The following is a 27033-nucleotide window of genomic DNA, read 5'->3' as shown; positions in this document are numbered from 1 at the left end:
TGAGGAGTGGTCTTACTGTCCGGGTGTGCTTCCAGAACTGGCATTCGGTGCCATGGCAAGTGCTGAACCTGTGCCGTTGCCTTCAAGGTTTTGTGCTTGTGTAGTAAGTGAGATAAACCTGTGAGAGAGAGCCTTTGGTTACAGTGTTTGATGGAGATTTCTTGTTGGTCAGGAGGATGCTCACAGGAGCTATGGGAAACCTCCTTCCACCTTCCTTGAATGCGGTGTCAGGGCTTGCAGTCCCGACAAAGGTCCTGTGGGTGCAGCGAGGCGGGAGTCCTGCTGTTGAATATGGCAATTCCTATGGGAAAAACAAGGACGTGTGCTCCCAAACAACAAAGAGGCATGGTTTTGTTTGTTTGAAGGTTCCTTGGCTCGATCCGGGAGGTAATTTAGATGAAATAGGCTAGGTAGCAGAGAGCAGGTAACATCAGAGTACATGCCAGAAGAGGAAATGCTGGTTTAAACAGGAAAAAATCCAAGAACGGCCAGGTCAGAAGGAGCAGATGGTGTGCACCCGAGAGCCCTGAGTCTTGCTAAGAATGAAGTGCTTGAACACAGATTCATTAGACACAGACTCGTTAAAATCAGCTATTCTGCAGGACCATAGAGTACAGCAGAGACTGTAGCAATTTAACTTGCTTTAGAGAAGGGACCAAGGAGTGAACTCAGCAGGAGTTATTTCAGTTCTGGAAAAACGGTTGGAGTTATAACTGGAATTAAAAATGTAAGACGCATGACAGGACTGGGAAGGGCACAGCAGGGACAGGGCAGTGTGATTTTTGTGGGCCGTGTAATCGTACAGACTCGCAGCTTGGCAGAGGCTGGCAGGGACCTCTGGAGGTCACTGGGTCCAGCCCCTTGCTCAGGCAGGGGCACCCAGAGCAGGCTGTCCAGAACCACATCCATACCTCCCCGTGTACTGGAAGCCTTTGAGTGTGCTGAAAGGCAGCACCACAAAGGTTTTATTTAGACTTGCGCAGAGCCTGGGGCAAATCTTTCACCAGGGTCTTTTAAAATAACTCTGTGAAATGTGTACAGTCTCTTGCCTGAAAGATCCATGCTAGGATTGTTTATTTTTAATATTTATGTCGACGAGGAAGGAACAACCTAGTCATGTGCCATGCTGTTACATAGGCTCAGAAATAGAGGAAACTGAATGGCATCAGCCACATATAAATTTAGTGTTGGTCCAGTTGGAAGGGATGTGCCCTATGTTTTGACTCATAATAAAAGGAAAAAGAACTGAATTTGTGCAAAGAAAAAACATGCATGAAAAATAAATGTTTGCATGATTGCGTCTCAGGCAGGAGGCACCACTGATGACCACAAGGAGGTGACAGCAAGATTCGCATGCCTGCAAGGGGAAAAGTCTCTCCATACTTACCCCTGTGCCACAAGTGGCAGCAGTGGCCGTTTTGCCTTGTCTCATCTGGGGCAATCAGGCGTGATCCAATTTTAAAGCTAGCTGTGGGTGAGGACAGCCTCTGCTTATTGACTCCGTGATCCCAAAGTGCATTCGTTAGGTATGCCAAGTACCAATGGACTGATGTGTGCATGGATTTCAGATAAAAGAGTGCTTTATACAGTTATTACCCACTGGTCTGCAAAGAGGAGGTGCCTAGTGGTAATTTTGCTGTTTGCCAGTATTACTGTGGATCTCTGAAGATTTTGACTAAGAAAGAGAACAGGAGGATGGGGCTCAAGTTTTACACTGAACTCCTTATCTTTTAGATTAGTTTTTCACGTATTTAATTAATTCTCACTTGGTTGTGTGATGGTATCTTTAATTCCTGGTTTTACAAACCTTAATCTTACTTGCGGACTTGCAATATCAGCACAGAGATCCAATTTTATTAAGAAAATGCATTCTTTCCTCTACAAACGAACAAACTGAGTTATTTCGAGCTCCGAGGATGACAAGTACTAATTGTGCGACTCTGGAGCTACACAGACGCTGCATTTTTTTAGTTGGACCTCTCCTTCCAGTTCTGTGTGAATAGGGAATTCAGACCAGCAGTCTTGCTTTTCCTCTGCATGGTCCATGAGTTATTTTGGTGACTTGTCTCTATAGTTACACTGAATTGTTTAACCGTCCTGTTGTGTTCAAAAGCAGAAGTGTGAATAGATTAAAAAAAAAAAAAGTTGCTAAGCTTCTATTTCATTGGAAAAGTGCCAGTAAAGGGTTGGCTTTTCTATCATTTATTTTTCATAAGCATAAATTACTACCTGCACGATAGCTGGGGCAGCGTTAGCTTAAAATGTTTTTTCTAGGCGGAAGAGGATAGGAACTGATGGCAGTTAAAAGATGAGCTTTTCGAGTGAGGAAAGTCTGGAGTTATTGTTACTTCACAAAAGGTAAAATTCACTCTGTTGTGCCCCTGTACAGAATTTGTCATCAAGCTGTTCTCAGTGCTGGAAATACGATTGAGCTGAACGATGAACAGCAAGCACATCAAAGACATCATGTTAGCTAGGAGGGCACATGGAGAAATTACATCCAGCTGACATCTTTGAGTCAGGAAGAAACAAAAGGGAGGTACAATTTTATGTAAGTGATAGAGCAAGAAAAGAAAACTGACATTTCAATATCAGTACTTCTGGCCACAATCCCCCAAACTGTCATTGCCTTTCTAGAGTCACAAGCAGACCTGTATTTATGTAAGAACATCCAAAATCCAGATGTAAAAAACATAGTAGTAGTATTTAAAAAAAATAATAAAAAAAATCTAAGTTGTACCAAGGTAAAGGGCAAAATTTCACCTGAAGCAGTCTTAACAATATATTCCATTAAGAAACATTCAGAGTTCCTGGTACATCTTTAAACTGTTGTTTGACAGTTTAAACTGTCACTTAGCAGTCACTGCTTACTGCTTAGTTTAGAGTGCCTCAGTGTTGAGATGCACAGTAAAAAAAAATTGTAGAAGCTGGTCCTTCTCAAGTGTGTTTCAAGTCACACTGTAAAACCAGAGACTTCTGAACCTGCTTGACATAGACTTCCTGCTGATGGTCAGAAATAGCGTGGTCAAGACCTGTAGCCTTCATTAATTGACCTTCATTACAACTAAGTATGGATTCATTATTTTATTTTCCAGTACGATAATACTTTGCTCCGCCAGTGATTTAAAATAACTGTGCAAGAGGGATGGAGGAAAAAGGTCCATTGGGATGAAAATGAGTAACTTTCATTCTATATGAGAGAGTGCTGCAGAATAAAGTAATGATGATGAAGATTTTTATTTTTTTTTAAATGCGTGGTTTTGTCATGGTACTTGTATAAGTGCAGTGGGTTCACTAAACAGTTGAATATAACCTCTTACTTTTGTGCATTTATCTGCAGCAACGTGCTGTCAGTATTCTGATGTTTGCATGTGGACTGACTTGATGTTCACAATCTGTGTTACAACGGAGATGTTATACAGAGAACTCGCCTGCTTCAGTGGGGGAATATACTGCAGACACCCCCATAAAACAGGGTTGGTGTAAACTCAAAGCATGAATTTAGCTGAGCTGAAAAACTTAGCAAAGACTGATTCGTGAATGACAGAGCAAGCATTTCTGTGACAAAAAAAAAATCATGATGAATAACCTATTTAAATTTAAAATATGATGAATTGAGAAATACTTCTGATATAATATATGTAAAGCAAGTTTCTTTGATGTATTAACATCTGAACATACTGACAGTGTAGTAAAATAAAAAATTAATAAGCAAAACATGCTAGTTCAATTGTTTGTCTGCAGAAGTTGAGCGGATGAGCTAGTGGATAATTAACTACAAAAGGCTGCTGGAGTAGAAAACCAACCGTGGACAATACTAACCTCCTCTTCCTGAACAGAGGGAAGACTTTCTTTTTTTTTTCCAGTGTATTTCAGCAGCGTTGTTTAGTGACCACCGCATACAAGCTGCAAACTCTGTTTGGAAGAACTTGGTTGTTTTCATGCAGTTCAGATACGATAATGAGGTGGAAGCATGTGGGAGGATGAGATCCATTAGTGCTGTGATTTGTAGGACGCAGTGACCAGAAATAATCAGCTAAAGCACTAACTGCAAATTACACTTAATTTATTTAGGAAAATATTTAAAACAGAAAACATGTTTTTGTAAACTTACAAGTGTTTGTAAACATAAGAAATGTATAGTTTTTCTAGCAGATGAAAATAGTCTGCTTATTTTTAAATGAATTCCAGTTTTCATTTAGATTTATCTTTGCATAAATCACAGGTGGATTGTACCTACGCAGGTAGGTGTATCTCTTATCAAAGAACATAAAAAATCAAATTGCTTGCGAAATAAAAATTAAGATGCATAGTAAGCTACGTAGTGGCTTAAATTTGATTAAATATACTAATTAATAAAAACAAAAATGTTATCATACATTAAAAACAAAAAAAAATAATTATGCCCTGGTGTCCCCTTGCCTAGGCGAGGGCTGGCAGGTGCTGTGGGGATGGCAGCCATGTCTGAGCAAGCTGGCCCTGCATCGCACCTCGAACTGCATGCAGTGCCGTGCTAGCCTAAAACCACTCAGTAAACGGCATGACGTGCTTTAACTGAGGGGCAGGGAGTTAGAGTAGGTCAGTGGAAGGTGTTAACAACTTTCTGAGCGCATCCAGCCAGGCAGGCCTGTTCGTGAGTGGGAGGAAGGCCCGAGGTTGACTTGGCGGTGGTGAGGCCCGCAGTTGGGCGTGAGGTCTCGCCAGCTGGATCGAGGCCTGCTTATACTACCCCAAGTTACACGCTGCTTGTTAAATGGTCTCTTGACCCTAGATGAGTCATTCAGTGGTCTTCCTAATGAATATAAATTACTGTGCACAGCTGCAAGAGTGCCTTGCGTGGAGCAAGGTGGCTAGGGATTGCCTTTTAAGAAAGGGTCTTGAGAAGCTTCGAACAGCCTGGCTTCCAAAGCATGTTTTTAGCTGGTGTGTTCTTCTGCTCCTTTATTTTTCCTTCCAATGCCATGAGCAGTCTCCCCCATCCAAAAAACCTGCAGATGGTTCTTCCAGTATCTCCTGTTTGTATCTGCATAGTCCTGTAATCTTCACGTGCAACTCAGCCGGTCCTCTTCTGCACCAGGAGATGGCAAAGAACTAGTCCTTTGAGCAGGGTTGTACTTGAAATGCTGGATCCAGAACTTAAAATTCCCATTGGCATGGTGGCATTGAAAATTTAGAGTCTGCTAATGGGAAACACGTGGCTGAGCCTGAATTTAAGCTGTCTGTACATGGCCTGTAGTGTCTGCTTGCTCGTTACTTTATGAATCATGAAGCTGAGTTCTACCTTCAATAGCAAATGTCTGTAGTGTTGCTGTATTATTATTATTATTATAAATTTCAAGTGGTTTTGGCATCAGCCTTTCAGATTATTATTATTATTTTTCCCTCTTCTGAAAGCCTCTCTTTCCATACCAGGGAACATTAGATCAGCTTTGGCATAGGTAGCGTTTCACATTTCATGCGTTCTTTACTTATGGCATAATTTACACAATGATGGCCTATGGAAAGCCAATATGATGCTCTTTCAGAATAAAACAATGTGTCTAGTCTTCTGCAAAACAAGATGAGAACTCTGGGCTAACAAATACATTCAGAATTATTTTGTTACCAACAGTAACAGCAGGGGAGCAGTAAAAGGTGAAGAACTTAGAAGTTTCAAAGGCCAAAAATAAATGGGGAGGGAGGCAAAAACAACTCAATAGTGTGATTTATGTATACATTTATTTTGCTTTCCGTCCTCTTGGAATAACTGTTGCCCTTATAAGAACATCTTTCTGTTTTAATAGATGTAGGCTGCCTTTCCTTTACTATCTAACGGATAGAAATGCAAATACAAGGCATGATATTAAATGTGCTATAAAATGCTCTCATATTGTGCATGAGCAGTGGAGATGATGTAATCTTTGACTCTGTGCAGTGTTCTTGCTATGGAGTCCTGTGTTCTTTAGCAGAATTGAGGATGAACACTTGGTTTAGACACAAACAAGTAAGGTTCATTCTTGCTGACTGAATGATGCATTTCACCACGTGAAGTGCAAGCATGTTGTTTGAAATGATGATAATTTTAGGTTTTAGTTTAGTGAAGTGGAAGAGAGAAATTTAAGCTGCTTTTCCAAGTGATGTGTTGATTCAAACTGTAGGTAAATAAGGTATAAGATCAAGAAAGGGCAGGAAAGGTCATCTGAACACACTATATGCAATGAAGTTATCAGCTAAAATGGTACGCCTTCAGTTAAGTCTTTTGACAACTTTTCAGTCATATAAAAACAATGCATACATTTCAATGAAAGAAGATTTTAATTTTTGTGGTATGGATTAAGGTAAATGCACAACTGAAGAGAGTAGTGTTTAGATATTTGCTGCGTTCCTTTAAAAAGTACCTGCTGTAAGCACAAGGGAAGTGAACTCAGGAAATGTGCCAAATGTGATAAAACGGGATTGGTGCAGGGAGCATCAAGATTTTTTGGGGCTGCCAGGCTAGAAAATCATATCGCAGCAAATTCAGAAGAAAAAGGCTTACTCTAGGAAAAAAAAAATGATTATGATGGGAGATCATAACGGGAGATAACAGGCTTTATGTGGTTTCTCTTTGTGTCAAAAATGCATCACAGAGTCTCTGTTTTCCTCTGTATTAGTAGAGTCTCATTTTATCTGCGAAGTGGAATAAAACCCAGAGTTACATTTTCATGGAAAAAGCCAGAATTTCTTCTTTCTGAAGCAAAGTTAAATGTGAGAAATGTTCACAAAAGAAGTTGATTTGGAAATGTTTAAAAACCTATAATTTACTGAACTAAATCAAAGCACATTGTTTTGAACTGCTTAGGTGTTAAAGTGCTGTGGCATCTTAAATGGGTAAGTTTTGGGAAGGAAATCATTTACGTACATCACGTCTTGGTCCTTCCTGTTGGTTAGACTAGTTCTGCTGTTAGGTGGAGCTGCGGTGGTGACCAGGCAGCTCCTGGATGTGATCTGCTGAGGAACTGTGAGAGCAAGGGTGTGAACCGTCAAAACTACAGCTTCCACAAGATTCTGCGGTACTTTTATATTAATGCATCCTGGAACAAAATATTTCAAGCAGAAACTTGTAAAGCTCATTGGAATTTGAATGTTCTTTCAGGATGAAACTCAATATTTTGCAGTATTTTCAATTAGTTAAGTTCAAGATGACTAGATCTGGTGGCTGCCATCTATCTGGAGAGTATTTATCCATTTGTCATCACTACTTGAATACTAACTGTTGTGATTTTTAGCAACTTGAAGCACTTTTTACCACTGCCTTCAGAATGCCCCATCTCTCTTCTTGTTTTGCTGATACTGTTTTAATTATAAAGGGAGGAGGACTAGGAGGCACCAAATATCAGATCTTCAGTGCAGAGTTGTCCATAACTGATTCTCATTCTGAAAAGTGAGAAGCAAAATGCTTGAATTTCTGAAGAACGAGTTTTCTCTATTATTGCTGAAGTTTTGAAAGACCTAAATAATGGTAGCTGCTAGAAATGTTCTCCTTTTTAGCTGTGGGGATGTGTCCCATGTAGACAGTAATGTTGCTCGCTGTCTAATGTTCTCTTCTTTAAACTCTAAATTCAGCATTAATGGTAAGAAGGCATCCTGAAAATTCTTCTTTGGACACAAAATACACTAATTCCATTCTTAAACAGTGGAAGAAACAAAAACTGAATGCAAGACATTTCCGGAGTGATAGTATTTTTCTCTAAATCATAGTGGCTTGGCTGCTCGGTTACTGGCCTGGTTCCTTTCTGGTGTGGTAACTGCAATGCTAGTGCCTTCGAACAGCTTTTTGTGCTGCTGATAGTTTGATCTCTTACGTTTTTGGTAGGAAGCTTAAAGAACAGGTAGACTGAAACTAGTTTCGCATTACAAGAAAGTAAGCGGAGACGTTGCCCAAGTACGAGAGTGCTAGGACGTGGAAGGACAGCAGTGAATCTCCTTCAAAGCTGTGGCTGTGAAAGAGGCTGGAGAGGAGGGAGGCTTGGAAGAATCAGCCAGGTACACACTGAGGAATATCTGGTTTGGGAGGAGATCAGAAGGCAAAAATAAATAAATCCCAATTTCATTGTTAACTGCTGTTCTCTGTTGTTGAATAATGAAAGGCAGAGACCAGGAAGCTGCTTGTTTCTGGTTTTTATTAGATGCTGTAGATACCATGGTGATGAGCAGGTTATAAATATAAATGTTGGCTGCAGATAGAACATGAAACAGACTGGAACCTGGTGACCTTTAAAAAGGGGGTAACGTAAGGTTTAAAATTATGCTGATGTCTGAAGCTTCCTGTGGAGTCCTTGAGAAGTGCCATAAAAACCCTATCAGTAGTTTAAAAATAAAAAATAAAAGGCAAAAAAAAAAATCACACATCTGAAATCTTATCCTGTTTACGTTAATGCAATCTCATGCGATGGCACCACAGTTAGAAACAAAGAGACCCTCAGCTTTCTGTTTTCCACGCCCCATGTGTTATACCACTGTAACAAAAAGCATGCTTGCATTTTTTTTTGCACTTGTAAACCTGCTGCTACCCATGCTTGAGTGGGGAATTTTTAAAAGAACAGCACTAAATTCTTATTTTGGAGATATGTTGTACTTGTAAAATAATACATCTATGAAGTCATGCCTTTCCAAAAGTGTTTTGAGTGTTTTGAGAGGAAGGAACCTGAATGGGAGCCTGGATGTCAGTCTTCCAGCACCTGGCACTGCGCAGTGCAACTGGTCAGGGCAAATATTGTCTCAGGACAAGAAGGAGCAGCACCAGGCAATGTCAGCAGGAAAATAATTCTTAATGTTATTTACATTGAGTTATTTGTCGCTTATTTTTCTTCTCTCTCTCTGTTCTCAGCTGTAGTGTAGTAATTATACCTTTTATTTGAACTAATCTAAATCTGGACCCTCCTTGAGGAGGTTATTCTCCAAAGGATTATTTCTCTTTAGAAAATACTTATTAACTGTTTTTTTAAAGACTGCATTATTTACTGTATACATATTTGATTGCAGGGGATGTGTGTGAGAGGAAAGACTCAAGTTCAGTCTAGCAAGGCACTTTGTGTCAGTACAACCACTAAATTTAAGCCCTACAGCAAAACTGATACTGAAGGAGAGGTCTTAAAGTGAAAATCTCTTAGTAGGAGAAACATCCAAAACAGCAAAAGTAGAGAGTAAGTGTGTTAAGCTCTATTTTTTCAGTGTACTATATAAAGTATATGGCAGTGTTTAAGTGCAAATGTCAGTAACAACCAAATTAATACTGAGACAAATACAGCAATATTTGGGTCCTTCTAGTAACCTTCTAGCCACTGAAGTGTAAAGTAAGTTTCAAAATAGGAGAGTGTTTAACATATTATACTGAGGAACAGTGTGGCAAGGGCTGTAGTTGTAAAATACTTTTAAAGTAATGTATTAGAAGTGCTATCTAGTTTTCCATGATCTGGACTGATCTGTATAGGGGTTCTAAACCAGGATATAGGAATTCTGGTGAAATATGGTGCTTTAAATAGTTGTAGGACCATCCTGTGGTCAAATTGGCTAAAACAGTGTTTCTACAGTTTCCACAGCACTTTCTAGTTGTGTGACATAATCAGTATGTGATTCTACAGAGCTCAGAGAAGCACTAAATTTGTCTGAAGAAATTAAGTCATTTGAGCCAATGATAAATATTTGAATAATTTTGCTTTCTTTCCTGATGGCTGTTGCAAGACAACACTTCTTCCAAGCAACACTGTACAGCAATTTTCTTTTGTAGAAGAACACTAAGGCATTTCAGAAACAGGTCACTGTTGCTATAAAATGGGCAAGACAATAGTTTTATAATGAAAGAGCGTACCAGAGCTGTGTAGTTCCAAGGAAAAGTAGTTTTGTATCATTAACTAATAATACACGTTATCATAGTGAACCACATCCCCACATTAAAGCTTAATGGATTTTAATCTAAAATGACTTTTTCTTCCCATGAAATATAAATTGTTTATTTTGGCTTGCTGATGATGTTTCTGTTCTGTTAGACATGTGCCTGTCCATGCTGTTTATACCTTGTTATATTTCGCTCTGTTGACTTAGCCTTTCCTTGCGGTCCACCTGGGAGAATGGCTACAAGCATCGTACTGGAAGTTCCTCTGCAGTAGGAATGCTCAGATCTTTTCTTCACGGCAAGAGTAGTTCGTTTATTACCAAGGTTGCGAGCAGAATATGAAAGTTATTTATATCCTTGTGTGTACACCCATCGGTCTCATTAGATACCAGGGTAGACTGTCAGCATTTCACATCTGTTTTTTAGCTGCTTAAACGGCTGATGACGCATTTGAGTTTCTGAACGTGTAACATACACTATGGGGAAAGCATCTTTCCTCTGGTTCTCCACAAGGATCTTGCTTAACATGCCACCCAGCTCTTTATGCAACGCGGGGTTTCATCTGCTGCTGAGAGTGACCTACCAGCTAATGGTCTTTCTGTTACCATTATGTCATTACCCACGGGCACGTCTTCCTGAAAGGTCTTGCCATTTCCTACATAACTGCATGGTTTCGTCTCAAAAACGATCACAGAAATAACTTACAGTTTCCTTTATTGCTGCTTATTCCACTTCACCTTTCTGAATGTAATCTAAGATTTGCCAATTTCCCATGTCATGGGTTCGGGTTATTTTGGCCTGGTTTTGAAATAAAATGAGGCTTGAGCAATAATACTGTTAATTCAGCCCAGTAATAACTTCTGAATCTGTTCATTGTCAACAAAACTTCACAGAAAATTAAGAGACTTTGAAGAGGTGAAGTTCCTAAGATCTGTGAAAGACAAGTCATTTGGTAGAAGAAAGCCCTATTAATTTTCCTGCTGAAAGAAAGCTCCCAAAGTGAACTCAAGGCACGTTAAAGAATTTGTTTGGGAATGTCACTTCAAGGCAGGGATCCGGAGGAAATTGGGATTCATTGGTCTTGCTGCTCATGGGTGACTTTTGCTTGGACCCAATCGATGTAGATATGAATAGTAGTTTGGGCATGAGCTAAAAGAAGGGTTGCAGAATAGCGATTTAAAAGCCGCCGTGCTGTTGAGTAGAGAGGGGCAAAAGGGGATGGCAAGTCTCTCCGTGTCTGCTCGGGGATGCTGTTTTGGTACCTCTCCCTGCCCCTCCAACCCTCCCCGCGCCGCTCCACCTGCGCTGCTCTTTGTTCCCCTCCGCTCCAGCTGGCGACCTACAGGAGCCAAGAGAGCTGCTGCTTCAGCGCTTCTCTGCATCTGCCAGGAAATAAATAAAGAGCGGGAAGAGAAACGGAAGGGATGCGTTCTTGCTCTTTTTGTCGGCTCTGCTTAGGGCTTTTTTTAATTGTACGTCTTGCAAAAATGTATCACTGTGAGAAAATTTCCTTGAGACTGGAGCTGGATCCTGTCGCTGCCTTGGTTTCCTTAGTTTTTTGGCATTAAGAAAAATGCAAGGGCTTCAACAGTGATGCATTGGAGCTGGATTCTCGTTTTTACCACTGTTAAATACACCATTGCTATTGAGAGGCTTGATGCAGTCCCCTAAAGGCTTGCCAGGGGTTGTGCTTTATTTGCATACACCCCTCAGTCAAGCAGCGCTCTGTAAGGTGTCCTACGCGTGCAGGTGGGCTGCCCAATTTTGATCTCGATGTTGTTTTGGGAGTTGTTTGCTTTCAGTTTTATAAATTCCCTCTAACTCTCTTTCTGGAAGCTGAATATTACGTGGTGGCACTATTACTGCTCCTTTTGTGCCTGTGTTTTCTCCTGGTGTTTCCAGCCTTCTGGAATCTGCCTGGGCATTGGAGAGAGTGTGCCCATTGCTTCCTTGTTGTACGTGGACTCGGGGTTCCCTGGTACCCCCAGTGATGTCTCATCCCGTGGCTGGGGTTCAGATGAACAGGGGGATTGTGTGGGACACAACAAGCAGGTGAACCTTTCACGTGTATAACATGCCATCTCAGCATGTTGCAATTAAAAGCTACTTCTGAATTAAATACCTAGATTCAACACCCTATGCTCTTTCCTGTTTTGTTTTGTTTTGTTTTGTTTTTTCCCCCCAAAGGAAACATTGATCTCTCCAGCCCTTTTTTCGGCACCCCTAGATCATTCATCAGCAACTTCTCCAGTGGTTTCCCTTCAGGAAGTTTCACTTCTTGTGGTGCAAGAGCTGACTTCATGGCACTGTCTGCTGTGTAGGACAGGCTGGCTGCCTGAATTTCCTTGGCAGTGAGCTTGTCGTAATACATAATATTTGTCTTGTCATGGGTATATCTCATTATTTATTTCTATATCTCTTTCATTTTCCCTTAAGAGCATCAAGTCACCTTTTGAAAGCATTTACATTTTTTGATGTATGTTTCATTTTTTTGTAATTATGTGTAGAAATGAGTAATAGATTTTCTTTAACTTCCTACTATGTCTCTGCTGTCTGTTTTTTCCTAACATATAAGGAAAGTTTGCCTTATTTTCCAAATTTCATTACAGAAATGTTTAGGTATAAGTGTTGCAGGGAAATGCTTCCTTGCAGAAAAAAATGTATAACTATTTCCAATGGAATTTAAAAATAACAAACAACTTATTAAATCTTGGAAAAGAATGTTTAACAAAATCTAATAATGAACCAAATTTTGCCTGACCATGTACATTTTGACTTCGTAAATGTGTTTGAGGTTTTAAACTACACAAAACATTTGTGACATGGTTTGTTTGAAGGACTGTTGGGAATTCAAGATAATTTCTGAAACAATATATTATCATTAATGTTCTATACGTTCTTGGGGTTTTGACGAATATTACTCAATATACATGCTTTTGCTTAAGATTAACAGGCCTTTACATTTTATGAAAAATCAAAGCAATGTGTTAGTCAACAACGCCATAAGATCTATGTTGTTGGTCTCTTTGAAAGCTGTCGTATATCCTGTGCTCAACCAGCTTGCCCAGCCTAGAGCGAGCTCCATGCATGCTCTGAAGGCACCGGTGCTGACCCTATCTTCCTTATTCCTCAGAACCACCTCTTGCTCAAGGGGGTAGTTCATGAAGGATTCATGAAGATGTTGATGTCCCTAAGAACAGATTAGTTGCATCCAGGCAGGCTTGAAGTTGCAGTTCCTGCAGATGCATTGGGACAGTAGTTTGTATGGTGCTTGGGAACATGGTTCAGTGGGTGACGTTGGTAGTAGGGTGATGGTTGGACCAGATGGTATTGAAGGTCTTTTCTAACCTTACTGATTCTATGATTGCCTAGTGTGTTTGCCAGTGTCTTTCTTTTTTTTCTATTCTAGTTTTTGAAAACATCATTCCTAGTGCCATGACTTTGTCCTGTGCTCACAAACACTCTTTGCCCCTGAAACCAACCTTGGCCGAGGACCAGAAAAAAAAGGCATATTTATCAAAGGCCAGTTTTCAATTTTGTTGGAAATACTGGCACCGCCCTGTAATAACTAGACTTTTTCTGGTGGAATGAATTCACAGTAAATGTCCTGTTGAGTAGGAAATGTTTCTTATTCATTCCTTGAAAAATGAGCCGTGGGGGCAAGCTAAGTTGGATGATGGCCATTTTACACTCCTGTCAAAACTTAGAGAAGACCAACAACTAACCTGAAAATAATTTTATTGTAGAATGCTTAATAACAAGATTTAAAACACACACAAAAAAACAGAGTTTAACTTTTTTATCATCTGTTTTGTTCCTCTGAGACTTTTATTCTTGAAGTTTCATTTGAGTCCAACTTGTTCAATGTGTCTATTTTTTTTATGTGATGTGCTCTCATCTGTAGGCCGTGTTGTAGATTTGGACTTAAGTGGAATGTAAATATCTTGCACAGGAATCCCAAGTCGAATCCTTCCCAAAGTTTTTGTAGAAAATCAATTTCCTGTGAGGAGTGTCAAGATTTTTTATGGTTAATACTCCACAGAAATGCCTCCAATTTTTTTTTTTTTTTTACCAAGCTGGAAAAAATCCGGTATTGTTATGCAATACAAATTTTGTGCTTTTGATGTGCTATAAATTCAATTACATACCTTGTTAAAATTTCTTATATAAAAGTGTGAGGACAAAAGTATTCATATTCTTTCAGTTTGAGTTAATTCCTTTTGACATTGAAGTGTGGAGCCAAAAATTTTCAGTGTTGTGAGAATCATTATGAAGAAAGCAATTCTGAGGGATTTAAAAAATATGAGAGGCTATGGTGTGGTGCCCAAATACTGTGACATTAAAAAGAAAGGTACAAAATACAATATTCCATTGTAGACTAGTTTATTTGTATCCTTTTCATGTGACTTTGTGAACTAGAACTTTTCCATGTATCTGAATCTGGAAGCATGAAATGGGCAGGTCAACCAATAGGTTTCTATATGGGTGTGGCTATTTCAAGGAATTGCAGATATTTTTTGGAAAAATCAGATTTTTTTTTTATGGTTCCAAATGTGTCATATTGTTTTGGTGGCATTTTGCTTGCTTTTGCTTCTCAGTGGAGCATTTGCAATTGTCACAGTTTTTCCATGATCACTTGCCTAGGAAGATAGAAGTAAACAGTAGATTAATATAATTCTCACCATTTAGGAAAAAAAGGTAACACAGTTTGTCTTCATTTGTCAGAATTAAAATCATCCTGGTTTTGTGCATACCTCAAGATCTGCACGCAGTCATACAATTCTTCAAAGTTGTACTTTGTCCATCAATAACAAATATTTTTTTTGTTAATAAGGTACGAACAGTGCACAGATTCAGAATCATTTGACACATCTATACTAAATGGAGTTTAGAAACTGTAATGAATTTATTCTTTCACTTGTACCTGTTGTCCTGCCATGCAAGTTGAGAATAGTTTTTTTGTTTTTTTTTTCCCAAAATACAACTTAACCAATGAGAAGCTTTTCCACAATTTAGGAAACTTATATTTTTATTGTGTCATACTCAGTGGCGTGTTTAATTTTCTTGTTTCTAGTTAAAGGGAAGTTGTTTAATTCAGAACTAACATAGTAGCAGAGATTATTTTTAAAAATACATTTACCTTAATACATAATTTCTTATAAATCTGAGAGTCAGATAAAAAGTTGTTTCAAAATGTGCACATAGTGTTTTGTTTTCAGAAGAAAAAGTACTCATGAGGAAAAATGTGGAGTTGTTTTCTGCTCAAAACAATTGTTGTTTCTAGAGGCTGAAAATGGTTCATTTGTGTATTATATAATAATTTTCTTAGAAAGTGAGTGTGACTAAAAGCTGGGGGAGGAACTCCATTTCGCAGTACTCAGCAGTCAGCCCACCAGTGTGGTGAGAAGTGTGGTACGGATGGATGGGCTTCTTCAGTTACATCGGGGATGGGTCATACAGGAGTGCGTATGTAAAATGGCATTTCTCCCCTGCCCCGTGCAAGTTCCAGCAATTTGTAAGGCAACAAAGAAGTGTCTTCTTCCCCTCATTCCTGCCCTTGGCCTACCCCCCAAAACCAGTGATGAAATGTAATCTAGATTTATTTTAAGTACTCACACATGTGGAGAAATCACTCCCACTTCTTGACTGAAGACCCAGTTTCAACAGCAAAATAAAACTAAACCACAGTTGAAAGACTTCAAGTGAAGAAATGAAGCAATAATTTTGTTTTCAAGTTGTTTCTATATTTAAACTTACTTTCTGTAAGCGGATAGGAATAATAATATCTGAAAGTTAACCTTCCAGTGCAAAATCAAGCTTAGGACATAGCAAGCTTGATTTTCTGTAATAACACTCTTGCCATGCAGCAAAAGGCAGGTAGAGCAATGCTTGCTAGGTAGGACCAGAGGGAATGGGAGTGTCAGAAACAGGACTTTCCATGCAATCTTACTCCCCGTGCTTAACAAAGTAGCTGTTGTTAAGTCTGCTAAGCCAACAGATTCCTGTGCAAAAGCGTTGAGGGAATTAAAAGCTTAATCAGCCCCTGTGCTCTCAGGAGTTCAAAGGGTTTAGACATGGAAAATAGGGGAAAGAGTGTATATTTGTTAAGTACGAATGCTTTTGCTTATTCTCAGTCAGGCTCCAAACTAAGAAAGCAGTTAAGAAACTTAGGGGTTTCCAGCCCGTGAGCATTCCTAGTGAATTCACATGGGGCTATTTCATGCGGATCTCAGAGAGAGAAATCCTTTGAATTGTACAGCTCCTATGTAAGAAAAGAATTTCCAGCTTGGCCATACGGAGTACGCTGTTACTAAAATATAAATTTATTAAGTCTTCTGTGGCTTCGCCTTTTTAGAGTTGCGGCACTTTGGCCCACTTTTGTGAACATGTTTTGGAGCTTTAATTGCATGGCAAACCATTTGCTTCACACGATTCCTTTCCATTTAGTGCAGAAATTTTGTACAAAGTGTAAGGCAGAGGCTTATGAGAAGGAAAAGAGGCTGCTGCCTGTAAGATGCAGATTGGCACGCAACGCGGGTTTTGATATCCAGCTTTCATTTTAAGCAACAATTCACCTAAGGGTTTCAGTCTTAAATGTAAAACTTACCAGTATTAAATAACAGGAGAGAAAAGAAAGCAATTAAAAGGAAAAAATGATTGATAAATAGTTTATTTGCTGTCCTGGTGCATATGCTTAATTTTCAATGCTGAAAGAAAGAAATGCTAAAAATGAACAGATACTTGGAAAAGCTGCCTGCGATAAGCTTTTACAAATCCTTTTTATTGTAGTATGTAGTAATGTGTACAGATGTCTTTTTGTTTTTCTAGATTAATTCCAGAAAGTCCTGTGAAAGAGTCATAAGAGCCTCACAGCTGATGTTTTTTAATACCCTGGCTGCTGCAGTGTTTCACCCTAATAACACAGGTCTATTAAAATAAGCATGCTGTTAGTGGTTGCATTAAGACCAAACAAACTAGAAACTCTGAGCAATTTAGCATTTCACATGTTTTGTGAACCACTTCTGCGTGCACAGCCACACCGAGAGCTGTGGGATGGGTGCCAGCGTGGCCCTGGTTTGTCGCGTCCGTTTGTCTGTCCGCTGTGGGAGGTTGGTGGTGTGAGAAGTAGCCACACGTCCCCGGTGCATCCCCACGGAGTTCCTCTCGAAGGACGGGCAGGCTTGCAGATAAACGCTGGCTCGTGCACCCTGTGTGAAATGGGACCTAGGTCACATACGGCAGTTCTCAGATCCCTAGAAAATGTGCATAGGGAGATGAAAGGCAGGGACTGAAGCCTTCATTTACTCAACATTTTGACATTTTTTGTGCTATTTGTGAATGCGTAGCGGGAGGAAGCGCAGTTGTAGGAATTACTTTTGAAATAATTGCAATATTTTTGGAGAAATCAAGTCAAAATCTTTCCTAAAATTGGTGTTGGGGCAGAGGGAGAGGTTTCCACTACTTGAAGAAAATGGGTAAGGTTTTATTGGATATTTTCTTTTCACTTTTCAGACAGTATTATTTCTCCTGCAGTGATCACTAGTGCCTTAGGAGCTCCAAAAATCACCATGTGATACCAGCCACGGATCACTCTCCACCTCAGCCATCTGTTCACAGCCAAATACATCATCACTCTTTTCTCTACCCGATGTGTTAAATCATTCTTTATTCTACTTTGCGCCATCAGTGTTTGCTGAAGGTTGTGGGGAGGAATTAGAGGTTAAATGGAGATTTGCATCTGGGCACTGGGCTGCTCCCCTCAGCTGTGTAAGGCTGCGCGGATCTGTGTGGGGACGGGCCACCGTGAGCGGGCCGGCACTATTTGGTCGAGGTCTTAGAAATCCAAAGCCCTTTTTGGCGGTCTGTCTCGCAAGTGCAAGTTGTGCTGTCGTTATCTTTATCCAAAGGCAGGAGAGGGGCTCAGCAGGGTGTCTGCAGTGGTGACGTGCGGTGGATCGCGCAGCATCGACAATGGAGAAGTCGGCTAGGCCCGGGGCAGCTCTTGGCTTTCCCGAGGGAGCCCGCCTCGGCTGCTCACACAAACTGCCACCATCCTGGTGGCTAGAAAATCCTTTTACAGAACCTCACTCCAGAGTTACCTCTCCCTCAGTGATTTATGCCCGTTTCAGTCGAGTGCAACACTCTTAATAATGTCTCAATTAATTTTAAATTGCACAAATCTTCTGGCTGCTACCAAGAAGGAAAGGCTTGGAAAACAAGCTTCATCAATTGCTCCCTCTGGGACTTCAGAATAGACATAATTTAAAGCACTCCATGTGACTTTTTTCCTCCTTTTTTAATGTACAGAAATTCATTTTTTGGGTGGTTTTGGATTTTGTAAAAAAAGGTAGATTATGAATCTGTTAACTCATGGTACTAAAAGTTAATGTTGGATAATAATCTCTTAGTGTAATGCTATGAAGATTTTGCAAGAATGCTGTGATTCTTAAGTGGTGTATTGTTTGTTTTTGCATGTCACAATATTTGGATCCTACAGTTGCCCTAGGCCATTAAAGATGAGGGAGGAAGGTCAAGTGGAAATAAGCATAAAGTCGTTGTTGGGCTGATTGTTTAGGTGCTCATCTGTATCGTGCTGGCCAAAGTTTAAAATATCTGGTGCTAAAAGGTGGGTGATACAAGTTATTTGTTACACATCAATGTGTAAGAAGTGCTTTAGTCGTATTTTTCGTATTTTTCTTTATTGGAACGAAGGCACGCTGAAGACAAACAGATACAGAGGGATTAACTTGCATTCTGTTTTGTAGGAATATCTTGCTGTGCACCGAATCGTACATGGGAGGGGACATGCTGTTTTGATGCCCGTGCCAGGCTTTCTACACAGAACCTCTAACCTGGGGCTGGTGCTGGTGGAGCCGGCAGGAGCCGTGGCAGTGCAGGCAGGTTTTCGGGGGTAGCTGGAGCTAATGGTGGCAATGCAACTTATCTGTGGTGCGGCTGCGGAAAATTCAGATTTCAGTTCCGTTTCGGTTGGCCACCTCTGCTTATTTTTAAAGACCGCTTCCATTCCTGTGGCTAGTTGTTGAAGGATGCTCTCTTTCTCTTTTTAAAGGGTTTGTCCTGAGTGTCTTGGGAAAGAAAATCAATCCCCCCCCCCGCTTTTTTTTTTTTAAGAGCAGCATTGAGCAACGCTTGCTTTAACTCTGTTTAAAAGTAAAATAAAGGCAAAAGCAGCTAAATGTTGTAAGAAAAAATCACCACAAAACCAAGATAAAAGCAAACAAAATATTTATACTGCTCTAGAACTCTGGATTTTACACCTGAAATATATATAATGGTTGCTGCTTCCTGTTTGAGGTGTTACTGGAGGAAACCTGAAGGATGGAGCAGCGTAATGGAGTAGATGCAGCTGTATAGTCGGCAGCATTACTGCCACTTGTGGATGGAAAGAGCTTGGCCAAAATGGGGTAAAAACCTGGCAGTGGCAGAGGGGAAGGGTTGTGAATGCTGCCTCGGACGGTGGTGTGAATGCTGCCTCCAAGCTTTGCCTGTGGCTTTTTCATTTCCCTGACCACCTCACTCGTCGAGGTAAAATCCTGTATGATAGATCTCAAACAGCAGAAGTTCATTTGTATGCAGAAACCTTCAAACCAAAAGATGTCTTCGCAGACATTGTACTGTAACTAAGCTGACACTGAAATACAAAAATGTAAACTTTAGACATTTTTCTATAATCTTTCCGACTAACTTCAGTTGGTTCTGCTGTCACCTGCAAGTGGTGCTTCCCCCAGGAGTCCTGTGAGCTGAATTGTGGCCCCGTGAGGCTTGTATCCAAGTGGCTTGGCTAGGTGCAGAGGGAATGCCAAGTGCATTGCCTCATTATCACCTGAGATTAAGGACTGATTTGCTTGTTATTCAGTTTAGAGGTGTGGCTGGGAGCACCAGGACGGTGGTGGGGCTGGAGGGTTGCGTCCCATCAAGGAGTAGGAGTGCGCTGGCTGAGAAGAAAAGGCCGTTTGCTTTCCAAAATAAGTCGGGAAATGTTTTTGCCTGGATCTGTAAAGATAACGGTAATTGCCATGAGGTATGCTGTCGACTGCCCTTGGTATACTTTCAGCTGTGAAAAAAGCATCCAAATGGAACAGATCGTAAAGTTATTCTGGCACAGCATCTGAGAGCGGAACTCTTGAAATATTTCTTTGCTGTAGTTGCGAAGAAACATGGAAATAATAAGGCAGCTGCTGGGGAGGCAAGTGAAGCATACTGTGGTCCTGCCTGTGGACGGTCGTGTAGGTCTCTTGGTTGTGATGGCACACTAAAATTAAATTAGCTTTGTTTGCCTGGATTTGCCTGTAGTGCAAATGATGCGATCTGACAGCGGGCCTTTAAATGTTGCCGCCAAATTAGAAAATAAAAGGGAGATCTAACAGAGGAGTTCCGTATACTGGGTGTCTTTGCCTTAGCTTTATCAATAGAGGTATCAAAGGACCTATGAGAGCAGTTAATGGGACTCGATGATCCTTATGGGTCCCTTCCAACTCAGGATATTTTATGATTCTATGATTAATTTATGTACATCCAAAAAGATTACGTGCCTTTCTGCCCATTATCTTCACTTGATTTTTAGGATTTATCTAGCAAGTGTTTCCATTATTTTGCTCATGTGCTGGAAGAAGCTCAGAATTTGAGAGGATATTTTGGTGGTCTGTTCAGAAAATGTGAAATGTCTGCAGGAGGCATTTCCTTAGGCTCAGTTCAAAGCTGTTCAGTTTTTCAGCAGCTGCAAGTTACAGTTGTGCATTAGGTGAGCTTGGGTAGTTGCTTCACTGGTGGCAGGGAGGCGTTTTCACAAACTGAGTGTTACTTACACTGAGGCTTTTTATGACGTTATTTCAACCTGAGAACAAAATGGAATTGCATTGCTAAGCTTTGCAGGGCAGCTTATTTCCTGAACTGTAAGCTGCAACAAAGAACTGATGTTAGATTCTTTGGAGAGGAAGGTAAATCCTGTCTAAAAACACGTTATGGTGAAACGGTAAAAATGAAGTGGATGTTTCTGTAATACACATTTGTGTTGTATGACTAATACTCGTGCATGTGACTGAATTTTGACTTCAGCAAACAAAATCACTTCAACCCAAATCAGTGGGGATTTTTTCTCTGAAAAAACAATCATTGACTTCTCAGTTTGTGGAGCGTTATTAAGAGACTGAAATTTGACAAAGGGTATGATAAGGATTGTCTGTGCGAGTAACACGCTGCAAAGTCAGTCAAATGTTTTTTTGTATGGTTGAGGAGTCTTGCATTACAAATGACTTTATGCTCCATTATCAAATTTCAGCAATTTCAATTTCTTTTATATGTTTTAGTTCATATCTAAACCGCAGAAATTGAGAGACCACTCTTCCTGTATAAAAAAAGGTTGGACAGATTGCAGAAATTTTTCCTATTACGTTTGGATTGTTAAGACCATGCTTCAAGTTAAATTCAGTTTCAGTTGTGTACATATATAGAGTGTTTTTGAGTTTGTTTTTTTTTAAGCCGTATTGAAATACATTGGAGTTCATAATAATTGCCATTCTAGATAATGAATTCAAGTTTTCAATGATTGCTATATTTTAAATCAGTGAAAATGTACTCTTAAGATAAAAATATGTTAATGAAAATGATGTTTATGCAAAATTCTCTTTGCAGTGTTAACAACTTGGTTGATGAAGTGGTCAAAAATTATAAAAATTCAAGGAAATGCTACCTGTACCTAAAAACGCGTCCTTGTTAAAAATAATGTCCTTTAATGTTCATGTGATTGTCCTGTTTTTTCGTTCCAAAAAGGCACTGTTGTAGCTCCTTTGCAAAACAGGGCAATTCTACTTGAGCTCAAGTGCAACTCTCCATTCACTCTCACCACTAGTAAGAATTGTATACTATTTTCGGGTCAGCCTCCAGAAAATGAAAGTTTTACAAACTGGTGCGTATTTCAGTTGGGCCGGTGCCAGTGCTGGCCCAAGTCCCGTGTGGGTAGTTACATCCCGACTCCATCAAGTTCCCCTGGTGCGTTTCGTTGCTCGCGATTACGGGGGTTATTACAATCACATCTCGGCTGAGTGAGCAAGAGTTGGAGGGTCTGGGCTCCCCTCTCTTGTGTCCTGAGCCTTCTCGGGGTTATTTCTGTAGATAAGTTTTTGGAAGAGAAGAGGTGAGCAGGAAAATGAACAGAAGTCCTTGGAGTGACTAGTGCCTTATTTATAACGTATACAGCGTACGTTATTAAACATCTGCAGGATGGGATCCATGAAATTCATGTCTCACGTCCAGGAGAATGAAACATTCCTGGCAGTGGCTTGTATCAGAAGAAATTCGGATAAGCTCTGTGGAAGCTTCCTGCAATCTACTTGTTTGGATGGGCTGGTGTGACAGCTCTTTACTTGTCATCGTGCTTGGGATGTTACCCTTATTCCCTTGTTTCCGCAGTAAGATTTGAAAAGCAGATAAAGCATCTGTAACCAAATTCTGCATACTCTGCAGATTTCCAGGGGATTTTGGGATTTAATAGTGATTTTAGCAAGGCTATGTGTACAGCATCTCAGGGAGTGGCTTGATGAATATGTGCATTTCCATAGCCAAATGCTGAGGAACAATTGCCTACAAAAAACGTGAAACAGTTCAGTGAGTAAGTGGAATCATGCTTTAACAAAAATCCATACTGCTTTTTGGTATGCTTATGGTAAGTTCTTAAATCCACAGTAACCAGTTTTCAGGCTCTTTATTTTTGTGTTCCAGTATAATAAGCATTATTAAAATTTCACATATCCTATACAAATTTATTGGCACAAGCAGTATTTATTGACCTGGATCGATGCTTATATGAATTTGATACAAGCTAGTGAATATGAAGCACAGCTTCAACACTTCTAGATGGATGAATGCTGTTCCCAGATACAGTATTCATTTGCCAAATGGGAGGAAGAAAAATGCAAGGAGGTTTTGAAAAGTATTTGCTTCATCTCTTTCACCCCTGCAGGCTTTCTACACGCTCCTAGAGGCATGTGTTTAGTGAGGATGATGGTAGATTCTCCTTTCAAAGAGGAGACAGAATGAAGTATCAGCAAATAAGCATAGCAGCCTCTGACCTTATTCTGCTATTGTGAATTTTGTTTACGTGGCATCCAGATTTCTCAGGAACGGTGATTCTTAAACTTCCCAGTAAGAGTGGCATCAAATGAAAGCTTTTTCTTTTTCCACATCGCACACAGACAAAGCAAAAGGATTGATTAGTTCTTGTACATTAAAATCCAAAGGTTGAGCAGAGGAGACTGGATTTCGTTCAGGTGCAGATCTGTGCTTGTAAGTGTTAGGCTGCATCAGCAGCCTTTATTCCCGGGCAGTTTTTCTAGCCAATGCTGAAGTCTTTTGATTAACAATGCTGACTCACATGTCCTGGTAGCTGCACAGCTCAGATCAATACTTTCTGTAACTTGCAGCGCGCTGGCATTGCCACTCCTGCTATTTGAAAAGAAGAGTTGTGAGATTTGTGCTCTTCCATTTCTCCAGGTGTCTGTAGCTGATGTATGATACAAGATAGGGGATTCCATAGACCCATGCACTGACCAAGTTAACATGAGACTTAGAGTACTTTGAAAATGTTTTTAGTGTTCACATGTGATGCTGTCTGTGGGTGGGGGGGTCTGGGGAAGCTCTGGTGGGGCTGTCGGCTCGTTTTACATAACAGATGTGGTTGCTTCCTGCTGCCTTTACAACTGCGGTAACTGCAGTGGCTAAGCTATAGTAGCTTATCAGTAGCTTGCCTTACAACTTCAGCTTAAAGGACACTGTAATTTGAAACTGGGGTCACACAGAGCTTAAACAGTGAGATTTTGTAGTTAGGTCTTCAAAAGTGCCCTATGTATGTGTTATCTTGTGTGCCATAAAGTAAGCCATTTCCATCTCCTTTCATTTTAGGTGCCAGAACCCTGTTTGCTCAGAATAGTCAAGTTTTGGTGAGCATCCCAGGTGCTGTTTAAGAGTCTAAACCAGCTAAAGCATCCATTTTTAAAAGACAAGTGTGGTTACAGAAGTACTGCGGAAGCAGAGGAGCAGGGCTAACGACCCAGTCCGTGGCAGAGCCCCTTCCTCCGGGTGGCTGGAAGATGCTCCAGCACGTTTCTGCTGCCTTCCTGGGCAGCAGCCCTCCTGTGTCCACGACCGTGCTGTTTCTTACTTCGCTTTAAATAATGAAGACACGTAGCCGTGGGCTCCAGGCAGTGGTACAGGTATTTGAACAATGATCCATTCAGAAAGAAATACCTGTTTAAGAATGCAGCAAGACCTGTCTGTGACCAGCAGATCAAAGAATCTGTAAACAGAAAATTAAAAAAAAAAAAAAAAGAGTGAAGTGGGTCAGAGACATGATATGGTTTTGAGATAAGGTGTTGATAAGGTACTGCTGCAAATATTTGTCTTTGGAAGAGTTATCACAGCGCGGCTGGTGTGGAGGGCTGAGCCTGGAGCTGCATCAGCACAGCTGGTCATCCTGTAGGCAAAGTGGTTGCTTATTTTCTTTCAGAGGACATGCGTTCAGCTTATACGCGTTCCTCTCAGAGCAGCACAGCGCTCACAGGGGCTTTCTCCTTCCTGGGCTGGGTTCACCCACAAATGACAGGCGGTGAAGTGACCACGGCAGATTGTGACAAGGGAGCAGAACAGACAAAAACTGGGTGCCAGCAAGATACAGAGGATGACACACCATTGTTAATGGTGAAGTAAAAAAGCAAACATCCCAGCTTTACCTTTGCTGACAGGTGAAAGCCTTTCCCTTGAAGCTGGAGGACGACCACTTCAGCCTGCCCACCTGCTGTAGGGTTGCTGAATAGCTGTCACTGATTTTACCTCTTTCCTCTGTAGAGCAAACAAACTTCAGTTCTAGGCTCATGCTCAGTTCCTGAAGTTAAGCTCTTGCAATCTAAGTTAGACCTGCCCAGGGTGTTTGAGAGGTCAGCGCTCTTGGAGGCTGTGGTGGAAACTTGTTTGGAGAGAACCGGGGAGGGCTGGAACAATGTCAGATTGTGCTGGGAAAAGCAGCTTCACGTGGGATGTCTTCAAGGAGCAATTACAAAAATAACACTCGCTGTCAGCCGATAGAGCAGAGCAGTGAGTGGATAGTAAATACAAAAATCCGCTTTTTGTTCCAGCGTTTCAAGATGTAAAGCCTTCCTAATAGGAGTTCACATGGAGAGCAGTAATTTAAAACAGCCAGTCTTCCAAACAGCTCAATAGCTGTGTCTTAAATTTTAATGTTGATAAGTCAGAGGTTTTTTTATTTATTGTTATTTTAAAGAGAAGAGGGAAGAAATGTTATTTATTTTTACAACTGTAGAAGAACTTCTGGCCCATCAGAAGGGTGTGCAGGCGTATAGATCTCGATCTTTCTCCCCATCCTTCATGGTTGCGTGATAGGGAAGGTGGTGTGATTCTTGTACAGAACATGTGTTTTAAGGCTTTTTGCTGAAACGCCGTTGAATATACAGGCGTTGTTCCAGGACTGACTTAGAACGAGCACAAGGTTAGGCACTGTGGCTCTCCATCCTTCTCCGAGAAATGTTGTTTTCGCGTGCTGTGTGAAATGAGCTTTTTTTCTCGATTGGCAAGTGACCCGTGAATTTGTTCCGTTTAAGCAGTTGCACCTTGCAGAAATTTAAACTCAGTTTTAGTCCACTCAGCATCATGCTCTTGCCTCCAAAAGCATTTAATAGATCGGTCGTTGACTAATTCTGTTTATCACCCTGAGGTTAGATTTGGCAAGACACAGCAGTAACCTACCACCACGAAAATGCATTTCCAACATGTTCTGCATTAAACTTTTCTTCCATATTCAGCTGTCACTGGGGGATTGCAGTTTTCTGCTGAAGAATCTAAAAAAAAAGGCAATGAAAAGTGACTGTCGATAGTTCTGTATTAAGATCCCGTGCGGTATCAAGGTGCGCAATTTATTTTGTTTTACATCTGTGTCTGTTTGGCAGTCTGTGAATAGAAAATCCCAGTTCTTTCCTTGCCCTCTCACTGAAAACAACGTAACCTAAACTGACAACAGGAGAGGATAAAAAGAATTTGTTTTTAAATACCAGTTGAAGGAAAGCAGTACTGATGTTTCCCTGTCTTACAGGGGACATTTTCATAAATCTTAGTTCCAAAGTACTCTCTGTCTTATTTCAGAGAGAGTCTAGTCTGAAAAAAATGCCATCTTGCATTGTCATGTACAGTGCCTGTAATTCAGGTGGATCTTGGAGAGTCTTAATAGCATATTGCACAAACTAGCTTAACTTCAGGAATGCATGTCACTAAGTGTGATCTGCCCATCAAGAAACTATGTGCACTGACCCTGCAAAAGGTAAAGTCAGGAAATAATAATAATAATAAAAAAAAAACAGTATTCACTTTAAGCTGCTATGGGAATTTAAGCAGCATATTCTGAGGATTTAATTTTGGGTGAAGGCTAATCTGCCACCTACCGCTGCTGCTGCTGCAGAGAGGCTGCTCCAGCCCGCAGCTCTAAGCAGGGTCCGCGTTTAGGTGGTGTGAGCTGCTGGCTGGAAGGGAGCGAGCATCCCTCTGCCTTAGCTGCACGGGGACGCTAATAAGAGCAAATGCCTGTACCTACAATTAATTTATGTGAATAGCTACAATTACTTGTGTCATAAGTGGGGCTACTGTGGCAGCTTCCATCTGTTGCTCCGGGCCATTAGCAAGAGATCAGGGTTTAGCTGCAGAAATAACACGGAGGAGGTTGTGCCTACAAAACATTTTTCTCCTGTTACCGCCAAAGAGCGAAATTACAAAGAGGCGATTTCAGGCAGATAGTTTGAAAAAATGTGATATTTTTGAAAGATGGTGTATCCTTGATAAAAATAATTATTATTATTTTTATTTTAAGTCTGCTTTATCAGAACGAAATGCCTCTGTATCAGGAGGGAGCAGATCATTTGCAACATCCAGCAGCCTTAATATTTCAAAGTACAGAAACAGGGGTGCAGAAGTGACTCTTAGCGGCTTCTTTTCGGGCAGCTCCCAGCGTTGCTGATCCCCGCCCTGAAGCCCTACTTGCTGCTCAACGTTGCCTCTTGCTGGTAAGAGTGCCCCGGTAATTCATGGCAAGCTGATGGCATGGTTTTGGGTCCTGCTGCAGGATCCTGGCTCCCACCTGGATGTAAAATAAGCAGTAGGGCCAG

The 27033-nt window shown here is 40.7% G+C and overlaps 1 protein-coding gene and 1 long non-coding RNA gene across 4 annotated transcripts in view; one reads left to right on the top strand and one right to left on the bottom strand.

The window, feature by feature from the left end:
* The window catches only part of REPS2 (RALBP1 associated Eps domain containing 2), a 96287-nt gene that overhangs the window by 2581 nt on the left and 66673 nt on the right, over positions 1 to 27033 (top strand). The gene's annotated exons all lie outside the window — the stretch shown is intronic.
* The window catches only part of LOC308187633, a 28801-nt gene that overhangs the window by 996 nt on the left and 772 nt on the right, over positions 1 to 27033 (bottom strand). The window contains exon 2 of the long non-coding RNA XR_013944831.1: positions 1 to 27033. This exon is cut by the window's left edge and continues 996 nt beyond it. This is a non-coding gene — a long non-coding RNA (uncharacterized lncRNA).

Source organism: Anser brachyrhynchus (genome assembly GCF_964034855.1).
Source record: "Anser brachyrhynchus genome assembly, chromosome: 1".
Taxonomy (NCBI): domain Eukaryota; kingdom Metazoa; phylum Chordata; class Aves; order Anseriformes; family Anatidae; genus Anser; species Anser brachyrhynchus.
The sequence above is the reverse complement of the archived record's forward strand: the minus strand, read 5'-3'. Positions and strand labels throughout refer to the sequence as shown.